Source organism: Mustela erminea, chromosome 12 (genome assembly GCF_009829155.1).
Source record: "Mustela erminea isolate mMusErm1 chromosome 12, mMusErm1.Pri, whole genome shotgun sequence".
Lineage (NCBI taxonomy): Eukaryota > Metazoa > Chordata > Mammalia > Carnivora > Mustelidae > Mustela > Mustela erminea.
The window spans coordinates 24,018,201-24,033,210 of NC_045625.1; the positions used below are offsets into that span (position 1 = coordinate 24,018,201).

Here is a 15,010-nt window from a genome sequence, read left to right on the forward strand (position 1 = left end):
AGAATACCCAGTTAAATTTGAATTTCAGAAAAAATGACAACTATATTTTTAGTGTGAATATACCCCCACATTGCCACTTAAAAATAGTTGTGACCTGATTTCAACTTTAACTGGATGAACTGCATTTTATCAGACAACTCTGTCTGGGGGATTCCTACATACCATGCTTTGTGAAGTTCGTGTTGCAGAGTGGTTGTTGAGTCCAGTTGAATCCACAGGAATTCCCAAGAGTCAGATCAGTTTTTGCACACTTTCTTGGCTTGAGATTCCCATAAAATGTAGGTTGGGTAAATTTGGTTGCCCGGTGGTCATACTTTTAGGTTGGCCTGGGACAGAGGGATTGTCTGAGACACAGGATGTTTGGTGCTAAAACCAAGAAAGTCCTAGCAAGTGGGGGTAAGTTGGTTATTCTAATACCCACCCATGTGAAACTACCCCTCCTCCCTTTTTTCTTTTTCTATTTTCTGGGCCAATAGTGAGTTCCTTGATCTGTCTAATCTCCATAATTTCTGAACTAGATGTTATTATCTCCATTTTCTAAACTGAGTCTCAGTTTTCTGAGAATCCCAGGCTTCCTGAATCCAAAGCTCATTCTCAGAACCACCAAACTAGGAACAATCATTTTAAATTTTGGAGTAAAAGTCAAAAGGAAGTTAAGTAAAATATTAATGGTGATTGCCTTCAGGGGGTGAGTAGAAGTTCTGCTTTCTTCTTTCATTTTCCACAGTTTCAACATTTTCTTCATTAGCATGTTCTTAGTATCAGAAAATAAGTTCTAAATTTAATAAAGATTTATTTTAATTCCGTTCTTTTTCTTTTTTAGAGAAGTTCCAACTAATGACAGGGTTTTCCTCTTATATTTGTTTGGCTTGAGTTTTAAAAAATATAAACAGTATTTAAAAAGATAACCCGTACATAAAGAATCTTCATAACTTGAAACCTTGAAACTTTTTTTAAAGGTAAGATTTACCTTTTTTTTTAGTGTACAGTTCTACTAGGGTATATAGTATATAATCAAAATTTGGTAAGGTTTGGGGTACTTGGGTGGCTTAGTTGGTTAAGCATCTGACTCTTGGTTTTGGCTCAGGTCATGATATCAGGGTCTTGGGATTGAGCCCTGTGTTGGGCTGCCTGCTCAGTGGGGAGTCTTCCTGAGATTCTCTCTCCCTCTGCCCCTCTTCTGCCTGTGGGCATGCGCGCTCGCTCTCTCTCTCAAAATAAGTGAATGAATTTTTTTTAAAAAGTGTGGTAAGGCTCCATCACTGTACCTAAATTCCCTCATGTCCTTTTGTGGTCAGCTCCTCCTCTGACCTCCAGCCTCTGGTTACCACTGATCTGTTTTGTGTCCCTATAAGTTTTCTCTTTTCCTGAGTGTCATATAAATGGAGTCATAAATAATTCATTGCTTTTTTCCCCCCCAATATTGCCTTATGAGTCTGGTTTCTTTCACTTAGAATAATGCATTTGTGATTCGTCCATATTGTTGCATATATCAGTAACCTTTCTTTCTGAGAAATACTCCATTTATGGATGTGCCATTTATCTAGTCATTGGTTTAAAGACTTTAAAGTTGTTTACAGTTTTTGAATGATTATAAATAAATAGACCATAAACAATCAGGCTCAGGTTTTTGTGTGAACATAGTTTTCATTAGTCTTGGATAAATACCAAGGAGTGGGATTACTGAATCATACAACAATTATGTATTTAACTTTGTAAGGAATTGCCAAATTGTTTTTCAAAGTAACTGTTAAAAATTTGCATTTCCCACCAGCAATGTATGAGGATTCCAACTGTTTGCATTTGTACCAGCACTTCTAGCAGTTGGTATTGTCAGGGTGGGATTTTTCTTTCCTTCCTTCCTCCCCCCTCCCTCCCTCCTGGTCACCCCCCCTTCTTCATTCAGATAGCTGTATAATGGTTATCTCACTATGATTTTAACTTTAATTTTCTTTCTTTCTTTTTTTTTTTTAGATTTATTTATTTGACAGAGAGAGAGATCACAAGTAGGCAGAGAGGCAGGCAGAGAGAGGGGGAAGCAGGCTCCCCACTGAGCAAAGAGCCCCATGCGGGGGCTCAATCCCAGGACCCTGAGATCATGACCTTGAGAAGTACCCTTTCATGGTACTGACCTTGAGCCCTAAGCAGAGGCTTAACTCACTGAGCCACCCAGGGGCCCCAACTTTAATTTTCTTACTGACATTTAATGTCTTCCTATTTTTGCCATTTGTACTTCTTGTTTGACAAAGTATCTTCACATTTTAGCTTATTTTTTAAATATTGGATTGCCTATTTGTTATTGTTAAAGTTTGAAATTTCTTTATTTATTCTGGAAATAAGCCCTTTATCAGCTGTGTGTTTCACAACTATTCTATCTCAGTGTGTGGTTTGTCATTTCATTTTCCTTAAGGATGTCTTTTGAAGAACAGAAATTTTAAATTTCATGGGATTCAATTTATTGATCTTTTCTTTTGTGGATTATGTTTTGTTAATGTATGTAAGATATCTTTGCCTAACAAAGGGTCACAAAGATTTTGTCCTGTGTTTCTTTTAGGACTTTTAGTTTTAGGCTTTACTTTTAGTTCTATGATTCATTTTGAGTTAACTTTTGTGTGTTATGGGTGGTATGTGTTCTGGTTTACTTTTTGCATATGAATGTCTGATTTTTTTCTCTTTCTTTCTTTCTTTCTTTCTTTCTTTCTTTCTTTCCTTCTTTCTTCTTTCTTCTTCTTCTTCTTCTTCTTCTTCTTCTTCTTCTTCTTCTTCTTATTCTTCTTTTTTTTGAGTGAGAGAGAGAGAGAAAGAGGAAGCTAGCTGGGGTAGAGGCGGAGGGAGAGAGAGAATCCCAAGCAGAATCCATATTCAGTGCAGAGCCAGACAGGGGGCTCCATCTCACCACCCTGAGATCATGATCTGAGCCAAAATCAAGTGTCAGATGCTTAACCTACTAAGCCACCCAGGAGCCCCTGAGTGCCCATTTTTTCCCTATATTATTTGTTGAAAAGGTACTTTCATGTTTGCTAAAAATCGAATGTATGAGTCTCCTTTTGAACTCTATTTTGTTCCACTGATCTGTGTGTCTGTTCTTTTGCTATTGCTACACTGTCATCGTTGCTACAACTTTATATCTTTTAAGTCTACAAATCCGATAATGTGTGACCTCCAACACTGTTCTTTTCCAAGTGGTTTTGGTTGTTCTTGTTCCTTTATTTTCTATTGCATTAAATCTATAGATCAATTTGAGTGGACTTATTATCCTAACTATATAGAGTTTTCTAACACATGAGCATAGTATTTCCATTTACTTAGTCTTCTTTGATTTTTTTTGTCTGCATTTTGTTTTAATATATAGATCTTACACATATTTTATCAGATTTATTTCTAATATTTTATTTTTCTGGTGCTACTTTAAGTGATTTTTTTTCCAGTTTCAATTTGTAGTTGTCCATTGCTAGTGTATAAAAACACAACTGATTTTCATGATGTTAACCTTGTATTTTATAATCTTACTAAACTCACTTATTCTAGTAATTTCTCAAAAGTTTCCTTGGGAGTTTTTATATAGAAAGTCATGTCATCTTTGATGAGAGACAGTTTTATTTCTTTTTCTATAATTTGTATTCCTTTTATTTCTTTTTCTTTCTTCATTGCACTGGCTGGGACCTCCAGTACAACAGTGCATAGGAGTGGGAACAGTGAACTATAAGGTGGGTTTTACATAGTTATAGCTATAGCAGTTTAAAGCAATTGAAATTAGAATAGAATTCGTGTGTGTGTGAGGGTGACTAATTGATTTTTGGTTTTCTCAAGACATTTGTAGTTTTATTAGCGAAAGACTTGTGTCCTGAGAATCCTGTCTGCCCCAGGCAAGTGCTTAGTCACCCTAGTGGGTGTGCTGTTTGTGCCACTGCACGTGTGTGGGAGCGTGTGTGGGGTGCCCAGTGTGAAGGTGAAGAGTAGGGGATAAAATGACTAACTCTGTCTCTACACCTACCTTTAAATGATGTGGTCACCTGTATTAATTAATACTTTCTTTTATTTTATGAATATTTATATAAGAAGAGAAGGAAGCTGGGGACAAAAAGAAGAGAAGAATTTATCACTCATTTTGGGCACTAGCAAGTAATTATAATTAAACAGTAATAAATATCATCTCTGAGTTTGTGTACTAAAATGGGCACTGCTTCATTGAGAGTCAGATTAGTACAGACGATTTAAGAAAAAAAAAATCCTCTTTGGCTGCACCTTATATTTCATAAATAAACAGTCTCTGCTTTTCCTATTTGGTTAAACTGTTTTTTTATCTTTATGTTTTCTGAGCAAGTAGTCATAAGAGGAGAATTCACGTTGCCGTGTATGGCTCATGCCAAAGAGAAAAAACAACTAATCCTGTAAACTTTTCCAATTTAGAGTCTTGTACGAATCTGTCATATGTCCCAATGAATAAAATTTATAATTATTTGTCCTAATATATGTTTTGTACCCGTCACATGCCAAAAAAAAAAAAAAAAAAAGTAGTTTTGGCATAATCTTCCATAGTAATCCTTGGGACACTCATGAAAAATATACTCAAAAGTATCGTCTGAGTCATTTAGGTTTTCAATATGATTTGTGGAGTGATGTTAAAATAAATCTGAAATAAAGAAGCCCTTAGTTTTATTGACTACAAATATTATCATAGTAATTCATCTTTTGGGGCTTTCTTTTTTTTTTTTTTTTTTTTTGCCTTTGCATGAATCAGTCAAGGAGAGCAGACACAAACGCAACTGAGCAAGAGTACTTTAATCCACCCTGTTTTACTGAGTCTAAAAACCAGACTCACATCTATTTTCCAGCGTCTGTAACAGAGCCTCAGTCCTCTTGGCCACACCATTAGGCCGGTTATTTCCTGCCTCGTCCTCCAGATGCCAGGGGCCCGCGCTCCACCGTCAACTGTACCGTGTTCTTCCCACCCTCTTTTAATGGTGTGTCCATGCTAGATATGGCAGTCCGGCTGGGATCGTTGTCTTTTTAAGGACACACCTACATCGCACATGTAATCTATAATTATGATTGGTGGGAGTAATGAAATTGAGAGTTGTCCTCTTATGCCTGTTCTTCTGAAATATTCAGCTTTACGCTTTGGCTTCTGGACTATGATTCAGCAGTGGCTACTCTGAGACAGACATTGTTTTTCAAACTATGCCACACTACCTCATAATTTGCAGGGATTTAAAGAACGTTCTCGTCCTTCCTTTACATCCTTTCCTATCTCCTTCCCTTCGCTGCCCTTGCCTGCTCTGACTTTACCTGTCCCTCCTCCCCCCGCCTCTCTCCCTCTCTTCTTCCTAGCCGGTCTCTTCCTTCTTTCTTTCTTCCATTTAATCTAATGCACAGCGAGGAAGCCTAGTAGCCTATCTATCTGCTTTTTAATGCAGAGCTTAAAGAACAATAAACTACACTAATTTCATTTTTAAAGTAGGACTTCCTCCTTCCTCATCAGCTCTTCCTCCTATATTCTCAGTCTCAGTTAATGACCCAGATAGAAACCACAAAGCCGTCTTTGATGTTCTCATCTTATTTCCTCCTCAGTCACCCAGATATTCTGATCATTTGCACTTCATTTCTTCAGTCTGGCCACTCCTCTCTGTCCATGTACCTACACCCTAATTCAGAAGGTATTTTCTCTCCTAGACCAGAGTAGGAACCATTTGATGAATCTCCCTGCATGTTTCTTTGGGTCGCCATACCAAAATCTATGACAAACATGGTGGCTTAAAACAACAGAATTTTTTAATCTCACAGTTCAGGAGCCAGAAGTTTGAAATCAAGGTGTCATCAGGGTCAGTTCTTTCTGGAGGCTCCGAGGGAGAAACCATTCCATGCCTCTGTCCTAGCTTTTGGTGTTGCCAGCAATTATTGGCTTTACTTGTCTTATTGCTCCAATGTCTGCCTCCATCTTCATGTTACCTTGTTCTCTCTGTCCTTTTCTGTCTCAGATAGGAGTTTCTCATTAGGTTAAGAGACCTCCCTAATCCACTATGATCTCATCTCAGTCCTGACCTTAATCACGTCTGCCAAGATCTTATTTCCAAATAAGGTCCCATTCTGAGGTTGCAAGTGGATATTAATTTTTGGCAGATAATGTTCAACCCATTTATACACCTTGATCTCATGTTTCTTCCCTCCATACTTTTATAATTTTTTTTAAACACAGATTTTATCATGCTCTAATCCCTGCTTGAAACTCTTCTCTAACTGCCTACCAGCCAAAGAGTAATCTTTTAACTTGGAAATCAAGGATCTTTATGATCCAGATACAAACTTCCTTTAAAGTTTTGTTACTTTCTACTCCCTTCCATCTTGAAGCATCAGAAACTTTTGTCCCGTGGAGACACTTTCTTTATGTCCCGTGGCTCCTGGTAATCTGTCTGCTTGACTCTCTCCAGAATTCCCCTTCTTGCACAAAATTACCCGAGCCATGTTCCAGGCATAGCTCAAATGCCACCTTCTAGATGAAATCCTCCAAGCTTTCCTTTCTGTTCCACCTCCTTTCCCAGAATTTTGTGCCTCTCCACTATAGTATGTGTCACACTAGACATTGTAAAGAGATTACTAGTTAATTATATGATGAGGTTTTAAAGGAGAAGGTTGTGTCCTTATGCTTCTCTGCAGTTCCACAGAGGAAGATCACAGTTGACATGTAGGAGTTGCTCTACCATAGCCATTGATTGCTTGAGCTGGAGGCCGGTCATCTGGGTCTGAGTTTCTGCCCCACAGCTAGCTGTCTGACTTTGACAAGTTACTTCTTTAAGTTTCAGTTTTCTCATCTATAAAGTGGGTGAAATCATAGTGCACACCTAACTGGATTGTTACGAGGATTTAATGAGTTACTCCATCAAATGTGTGTAGCGCCATCTTCTACATATAAATATTCAATAAATGCTATCTCGTTATAGGAGTTGCTCAGTTTGTTTTCATTAAGGGAGGATAAGGTAAGTGGAAGGATGGATTGGGGGGACACTAAATAAATGAATGAATACACACAGGATGATTTCTCCTTTTCTGGCTATATTTCTGTTAGTAGTTAGTAGTTCTGTTAGCTTTCTCCATTTTTGCCAGGCTTCAAACCTAAGGCATCTCCTCCTTCCCTTCACACGCATATTCATCTATCTGTGCGCGAATGCATCCAAACATGTCTTCATCTATTCATTCCACAAGGATTAGTGACTGACTAAAAGTCCTTGGAAACATCTTCTCCCTCAGTTGGAAATTAAGGGGTCAATTCTTATCTCTCAGCTTTTTGATCTCATAGAAGGGGTACCTTGATCAAAATAGAAGGCATACAAGTGAGATAAGTACAAATAAAATGTGATCATCATCTGGGACAGAAGGTAGATGTAGAGTCTCTTCACATGGGAATATCTAGAAATGGGAGTAGAAAAAGGTAATCTCTGAGATTTATTTCTTCATCTCATAAAGTTCAAAACGGGTGTTCCTGATCAGCAAATGGCTCTCTGATGGCAGAATGTCAGGGACTTAGTCCCTTCCATCTTGTGACTCTACCACCTTCATTGCATGACTCCCAAGGTCGCCATGCTTGTTTGCTTCAAATGGGCAGAGGGGGAAGCGCATAGAGGATTGATGACATGTGAGAGATTTTGATGACTCATATTTGAAAGTGGCATCCATCACTTCTACTTAAATTGCATTTTCTCAAACCCAGTCTCTCATCCAAATCTAACTGTAAGGGAGGCTAGGAATGTTAATATCACTGTGTGCCAGAACAAGGAGGAAATGAGTATGGTGAATAGCTAGCCAGTCTCTGTCTCAATGCATGAAGAATACAGAATGGCCTGTATGTGCCATTCATATTCTATGGGAGAGTATGTACATAATAGTTTAAAGTAGTCAGCCTCTTGCCAACCAGGAACTGTGCTCATTGGGAAAATGCTTCTATAGGAGCACACATGAGGAGCAGAAAACATGAGGTTTTCTCAGAGGCAAGCACCAATGTTAAAGAGCTAATACATTTTGGGTGCTAATTCTAGGCAAGTATATTTTCAGAAAGAGAGAGCAAGTTCCTTTTTTATTTTCATGAAGCTCTTGTACAAATCTTTCTTCTGAGAAACCAGTTCATTCAACTAATGCCTATTAGATACCATTATATTAGCATTTCAAAAACATCTCAAACTCATAGTATCAAAAATGGAACTCATTCTTCTTTCCCTCTGTTTTTCCAACGACAAAAAATTCATTTCATTTTTCAAAATAAAGGTGGGAAAAATCCAGCTATAAAACTCAGCTATAGGTTTTTTTAAAAAACTTTTTTTGAATCTTAATATACACATCTTGTCAGTGCATAGCTCAATGACTTCACAAAATAAACACACCCATGTAACCAGCACTCAGGTCAAAAAGGGGAACCTGAGAAGCATTCTGGAAATTACCCTGGGTTTGACTTCCTATCTCTATTTATCAACTCCTTCCTAGTCCCCCTGTTATTATCCCTACTTTTTTTTTTTTAATTTTTTCAGAAAATAGAGCAAAAGTTAACATTTCTTAACTGGTGCTGTGATGTTATGAATCAAAGACAAAATGAGAAAAGTACAGACTAGTTTACCTTACAAATACCAAGGGAGAAAATCCTTAACAACATAGTATTAAGTCAAATCCAGAAATATTAATCAGATACTTTTAATATACAAGTTTGTTTTGACAATCAAAAAATAATAAGTGTAAATCACAGTCTTACCAGTAAAAAGAAGGAAAATCATATGATTAACTCAATAGGTGCACAAAAATGATTTGACCATATTTGCCAAGCATAGATTATAAAAACTATCAAAACTCAGAATAGGAAGGAGCTCTCTCAAAATAATCGTAAACATCTATGAAAAACATTCAACTAATATCACATTTAATAGTAAAAGACTAAATGCTTTTCCTCAGGAAAATGCAAAAATGATCATTCTCACCATATCTCTTCACTAGCCTGAGGTCCTAGCCAATGCAATAAAGTAAGAAAAAGAAATTAAAAGTGTAAAGATGGGAGACAAAGAAATAAAACCATATTTATTTGCAGGTGATTATAATTATGGGCATAGGAAATCCTAAGGAATCTGCAAAAAAATGCTACAAAGTAAATAATTTTGTGAGATTGTTTGACACAAGGTCAATATGCAGAAGTCTGTTGTTTTTCTGTGTACTAGCAAGAATGATTTGCAACATGAAACAGGAATAATTTAAAAGTAATACTGATTGAAGACTACAAAACACTTCTGAAAGAGACCTAAATATATAGAGAAATAAATGGAGAGATATAACATATGTATATTATATTAATATAATATGTATATGTATATTATGTGTATTATGTATATTATATTAATATAATATACATATAAGTATATGGAGACTATATGGAGATATATATGACATAAGACATATATAATATATTATATAATAAATATATAAATATATTATTATCCCTACTTTTAACAGCTTATATTTTTAACTTTAAAGATTAGATTGACTTGTTTTTATGCTTCATTAAATGGAATTATGTAGGAAGGACTCTTTAGTGTCAGATTTCTTTTGTTTCACATTATGATTGTGAGACTTATCCATATTGCTTTGGGTTATTGCAGGTCTTTAATTGATTTATCCATTATATTTCTGATGGATATTTGGGTAATTTCCTGCTTTTGGCTTTACTATTAATACTGCTATGAACACTCTGATTTTCTCTAGTGCCTTCTGGTGACCACCTGTGTGCTTTTCTTTTAGGGATCTACCTGAGAATAAAATTGCTGGTCATAAAGTATTAGGAAAACTTTCTGATCTCTGGAACCAGCTTCAGATAATTTTATGTATCCGGTTTTGTTCTCTGCATCATCTGACCTCCCAAAATCTAATGTTCCTGCTTGAAACAGGCTAAAGAGGATTTTCCCGCCCACTGTCTTACATTCCTTCTATCCTTCTTAGGATGGGAGAAACTAGTTGTTTCTTAGCCTCCATGGCTTGGAGTGATAGCCCTGATATTTCTGGATGTCTTCTCACTCAGTCAGGAACAAGAATTGGGAAGGAGAAGGTACTGACTAGCTGATGATAGTGAAATCCCAGTGAGGAATGGGGCCTAATAAACTCTTTTAAAGGAATAACCCCTTTTCAAAAGTATCCATCCATTGGTTTCCCATTGTTGTGTCATCTACAGAAGTAAAATCCGTATGTCTTCCCCTCAAATGCCCTCGGAAGGTGTGAATATGTTGTGAAGTAGTCAAAGAGCGAAGTGGCAGGAACCACAGCAGGAGACGGTGCCAGAAAGACTGAAGTGCTGCCCTCTATCCTCTAGCTGCTCTTCCAGGCATCTGGTCACCCGGGCCAGGGATCTGGGAGACAGTCTTCTCTTTGCTTTACTTTCACATCTTATCAGTCATTAAATTTCATCCATTCTGCCACTGTTGTCTCTCAGACCCGTTCTTTCTCATTCATCCTGCCACAGTTCGGTCCCACATCATCTTTCTCCTTCTGTCATCATTGTCTTAACTGCCCTTCTTCCTCCATTCCTCGACTCCTCTCATACGCCTTTCCTCTATCCATCACTTCTTTTTATCAGCCAGGAAGGAATGATTCTAAAATAGAAATCTGATTGAGACATTACTTTTCTCCCCAACAAAAACTCTTCATTGATCCCCATGGCCATAAGTATAAAGCAAAAATCCTTGTTTGGGTATATATGACAAGGTAAGGACAAAGGATGGATACAACTGGATTCCTATTTCTTCAGCCCCCTGTCTTGCCACTTATCTCTCTTCCATAGAACCCTTTGCTCCAATTGCACTGAACATCTTATAATTCTGGGGAATGCCATACTACCTCGCATTTTGCATACATCACTCTCTCAACCCTCCCTCTGTACGCCCTGCTTTCCCATTTATCTCCTTTCTTCTTCAGGCAAAACTTACAATACCAAGTGACTTCCAGCCAGTCTCTGACTCCCTCAAAGTCAGGGTGGAGTCTTCCTCTAGACTCTAATAGATTTTCTACTCTCCTCAATAATAATACATGGCGGTCATCTTTCTACCCCTTTCCGAGTGGTTCTCAAGTTTGGTTCTACTTTGGACTTCACCCCTATGATTATAACTTAAATAATTATCAATAGGGCCCATAAGTACTTTTTTTTAAAAGCCCTAGATAGTTTCAATGTGCATTCAGGGTTGACAAACACTTTCATAAGACTGTAAGTTCCTCTCATCTTAGAATCCTTTTTAATTAACTCTATCTTCTTAAATAGAGTTAGTTAAAAAGTTAGATAGAGTTAGTTAAAAAGTTAGTTAGATAGAGTTAGTTAAAAAGCCTGCTTAGAGTGGGTTCTCCAGGTCCTCAGTCAATATTTATTGAATAAATGAGTATAGATCATGAAAGAGGAAGTTGTTGGGGGGCATATTTAGAGGTTCAGGCAGGGGACAGGTTATTCCAGTCTCTGCTCAAGAGCAAGCATCTGTCCTTGAATACTCATCCCAGCAAAGCCTAGCCAAGCTAAAGATGCTGGAAAGGTGCCAATCCCCTATGAGGAGGATGTTTAATCCTAGGATGTTCCATCTCCTTTTGCACCTTTCAACCTCACTGGTCCATCAATCACAAACTTTCTATGCATGAGTGAATCTGTGGAAAGAGTGGGAGTTTCCTAGCTCTACAGCTTATGGTGTAATACAATAATTAATAGAATAAACAGAGTTTTTTTTTTAAGTGGGAAGGCAGGGGATCGTGGCTGTTAAAATTATTTTTTATGGCTCTCCTCTAATCTTTCAGAGTTGCATTTAATAGAAGACATTCCTGTTATTCAAAGAGAAGCTATTAAAGTGGCTTATATCCCCCACCTTATGTACACTACAAATAAGAGAAAAAATTAAACTGGTCATCTTAGCTGTGCTCATATTGAAAGCTTGAGTTCTAAACTCATATTTGTCTCCATTATGTCTTTAAGACACAGAGTCTAGCAGCTCATTTTTGCGACTTCATACACAGCAAATACTTAAACTCTTTCTGAATTCAGGGAAGAAAGAAAAGAAGAGGCATATATTTTCAGTGGATGCCAGCCTGCAGTCTTTTATTTTCCCTTTCTCTCTCTCTCTCTCTCTGCCTGCATGATGAATGCATCCTATTTTGTAATTTAAAACTTTTATTTTTAATGTTTTCATGATGAGAGTAAAAACCTTCACTAAGTCTGAAAAACAGCTTGAAGTGAAATGCAGACCATCCAATGAAGACAGCCTTGTTTACAGTTCCAGTCTCCCTCTTGGCCTGGTAGCCTTTTGCGGATCCTGAGGCAGATTAGTGGTACTGTACTGAGGCAGATTAGTGGTACTGTATGAAACCAGGAACTTCAACAGGACACAGGTTGTCATTTCACGAAAAAGTGGAATGAGGGTAGAGATTTACACTCTCTTTGACTTGAAGTAGATGTTTCCTGAAATACTACACAAATAAAAATAGGGCAGTGATGTGATGGATGGGTTCCTGAACCTTTCATGTACTGAGCTTGCTTGCTTGCTTGCTTGCTTGCTTGCTTTCTTTCTTTCTTTTTTTAAGATTTTACTTATTTATTTGAGAGAAAGCACGAGAGGAGAAAGGTCAGTGGGAGAAGCAGACTCCCTGCAGATCAGGGAGCCTGATGTGGGACTCGATCCCGGGACTCCAGGATCATGACCTGAGCCAAAGGCAGTCGCTTAACCAGCTAAGCCACCCAGGAATCTGACCATAGGCTTTCATTCCTAACACAACTTGCTGAGAATGGACTCCTGTGCCTGAATATCATGTGTGGTTGCCTCTTGTCTTGGGCCCTCTACTTTATACTCCACATCGCTTCCAGAATATTCCACAGAAAAGATTATTTTCCCGTATTCTTGAGTTTAAATACCTCTGAGACTCACTGACCACCCACAGGATAGCTACTCAACCTCTTCCTCTGGCATTGAAGACTCCCAAATGTCAGGCCCCAGTAGTCCTCTCCTGGAAGTATAAACATGCTTACTTGATTTTGGAGTTGAGTTTGAGGCCTGAGAAGTGAGTGACTTTCTCAGGATCACAGAGATAGCAATGGAGTTGAGATTGAGCTGTCTGACTCCTGACCAAGTTCTCTTTCCAGCACATTGTGTTGTCTTCACATTTAACTTCTGCTACCTCATCTGTAAAATGGGGTTAATGACACATCCCCTGAAATGAGGGGGTTAGCCGGTGAGCCTCTGTAATGACCCACATTAGCTTCACCTCCTGGCTGTTTTGCTCTATGTAGTGTCTTCCTACACTGGGTAGGGCTGGCCTGGGTAAGCCAATAGAATACTGTGGAGATGATAGTATGTCACTTTCAAAGCTAGGAAAACTTTCTCTGAAGGAAGTCAGCTTCCCTGTGTTGCGACCACTCAAGGAGCCTCATGAAGAGGCCACATGGAACTGAGGCCTCCTTCCAATAGCCAGAAAGGAACTTAGACATGGAACTGATAGCCATGCTAGTACACCATCTTGGATGGGGGTCCATCAGCTCCAGGCAAACTTCAAATGGCTTTAGCATGGATGACATCATGACTGCAACTTTCTAAGCTCAAACCACCCAGCTAAGCCACTTCAAAGTACCCGACCCATAGCAACTGTGAGATAATAAATACTTGTTTTAAGCCAATATGTGTTAGGGTAATTGGTTATGCAGCAAAAGATAATTAATATAGAAGTTAGAAGAACAACCTCTTGAGATCCTTTTTAACCATTAGGTGTGCGATTTTAGGAGAAAATGATGATTTGCTTTTCTAACACAGATAGGAGTCTATCTACAGCTAAATAAGAAGGCTGCTCAGTGGCTAATGATTGATTTTCAATTCCAGTGACTATAATTAATTTATCAAATTATCCCCACTTAAATATAGAGGTACTCTTAGGCAAAAAGAGTCTACCCAAATTCCTCCTTTCACTCATACTCCTCCCACTGGTATGGATACCAATGGATTCTGTCCCCTAGAGTACTCTTCTCTGTTCCTTCCCCTTCATCTCACAGCCAGAGCCACAGTTGAGGCTCTTCTTGTGCCCTAACATCCTGCCTGAACTATTCCAATGACTTTCAAAGTTGTTGCCACTCATTCATCTTCTATGCTGCTGCCATGGCATTCCCAAACCTGGATCTGGTGATTTAACTGCCCTGTTAGAGAAAACTCTCTATCATCCTTAGGTCCCTCAGCCAGTAGCATGGTGGCACAAAGTCCACCATGACCTAGCTCTTGACGGCTTCTCCTTTTTCCCTTCTCTGGCTCTAGGCTTTAGTTTCACTATGTTATTACCTACATTACTTTAGTTCCCACATACTTCTTCATCCTTGCTCATGCTGTTTCTTCTATGTGGACTGTCCTTCTCTAATGCCTAAATGCTTTTCTCCCTTTCCTGCCTGAAAGTAGGTATGTAGCCCCTTCTCATCTTTAAGGCTTAGATCCTAGGAAAGTTTTCTTTGGTGAACCACCAGGTGGTTTATGTTCTCTCTTGGGCCTGTAGCTACCTTATGTCCCCTTCTTTTGAAGCACTTAACACTAATACACTAGGTAGGAATGCTTTGTTCACAGATCTACCTCTCCACACCAGACTGGGAATTCCAAGGGGTAGTTACTATGTTTTATTCTTCATCTCAGTGTCCCCATTTTGGGGCTGGTATGGAACAGATGCAAGGTAAATTTCTTTTGAGTGGAAGGATGGATGGAAGAATTAAAAATAGTTTCCTCCAGGGATATATCATATCCTTAGTTGTTTAGTGACATCTGGACTGTTGAATTGTTTTTAGAAGTTGGTCTACCTCTTTTATTCCCTGAAGCCTTTTGGACACATTAAATTTAGCTTTACTCTGTGAAAGCTGCAAAGACCCTAAGTCCTGAAGAATTATTCAGGACAAGACTGGGCAGGTTTTACGTCTTAGTTGGGTTTGGCTCAGGGTCTGGTTTGATGAGGAATCTGGGATGTGCCCTAGATTGGCCAAGTGAGGTGAGGCAGGAGC

General features: G+C 38.4%; 1 long non-coding RNA gene across 2 annotated transcripts in view; it reads left to right on the forward strand.

Annotated features, from left to right (window-relative positions):
* The first annotated feature begins 526 nt into the window (after nt 1-526).
* Nucleotides 527-15,010, forward strand: part of LOC116570203 — a 167,857-nt gene continuing 153,373 nt past the window's right edge. The window contains exon 1 of one of the 2 annotated variants that reach the window (XR_004277319.1): nt 527-688. This is a non-coding gene — a long non-coding RNA (uncharacterized LOC116570203). Of the gene's footprint in view, nt 689-783; nt 960-15,010 lie in introns of those variants that run through there. The other variant, XR_004277320.1, reaches the window with a different exon arrangement.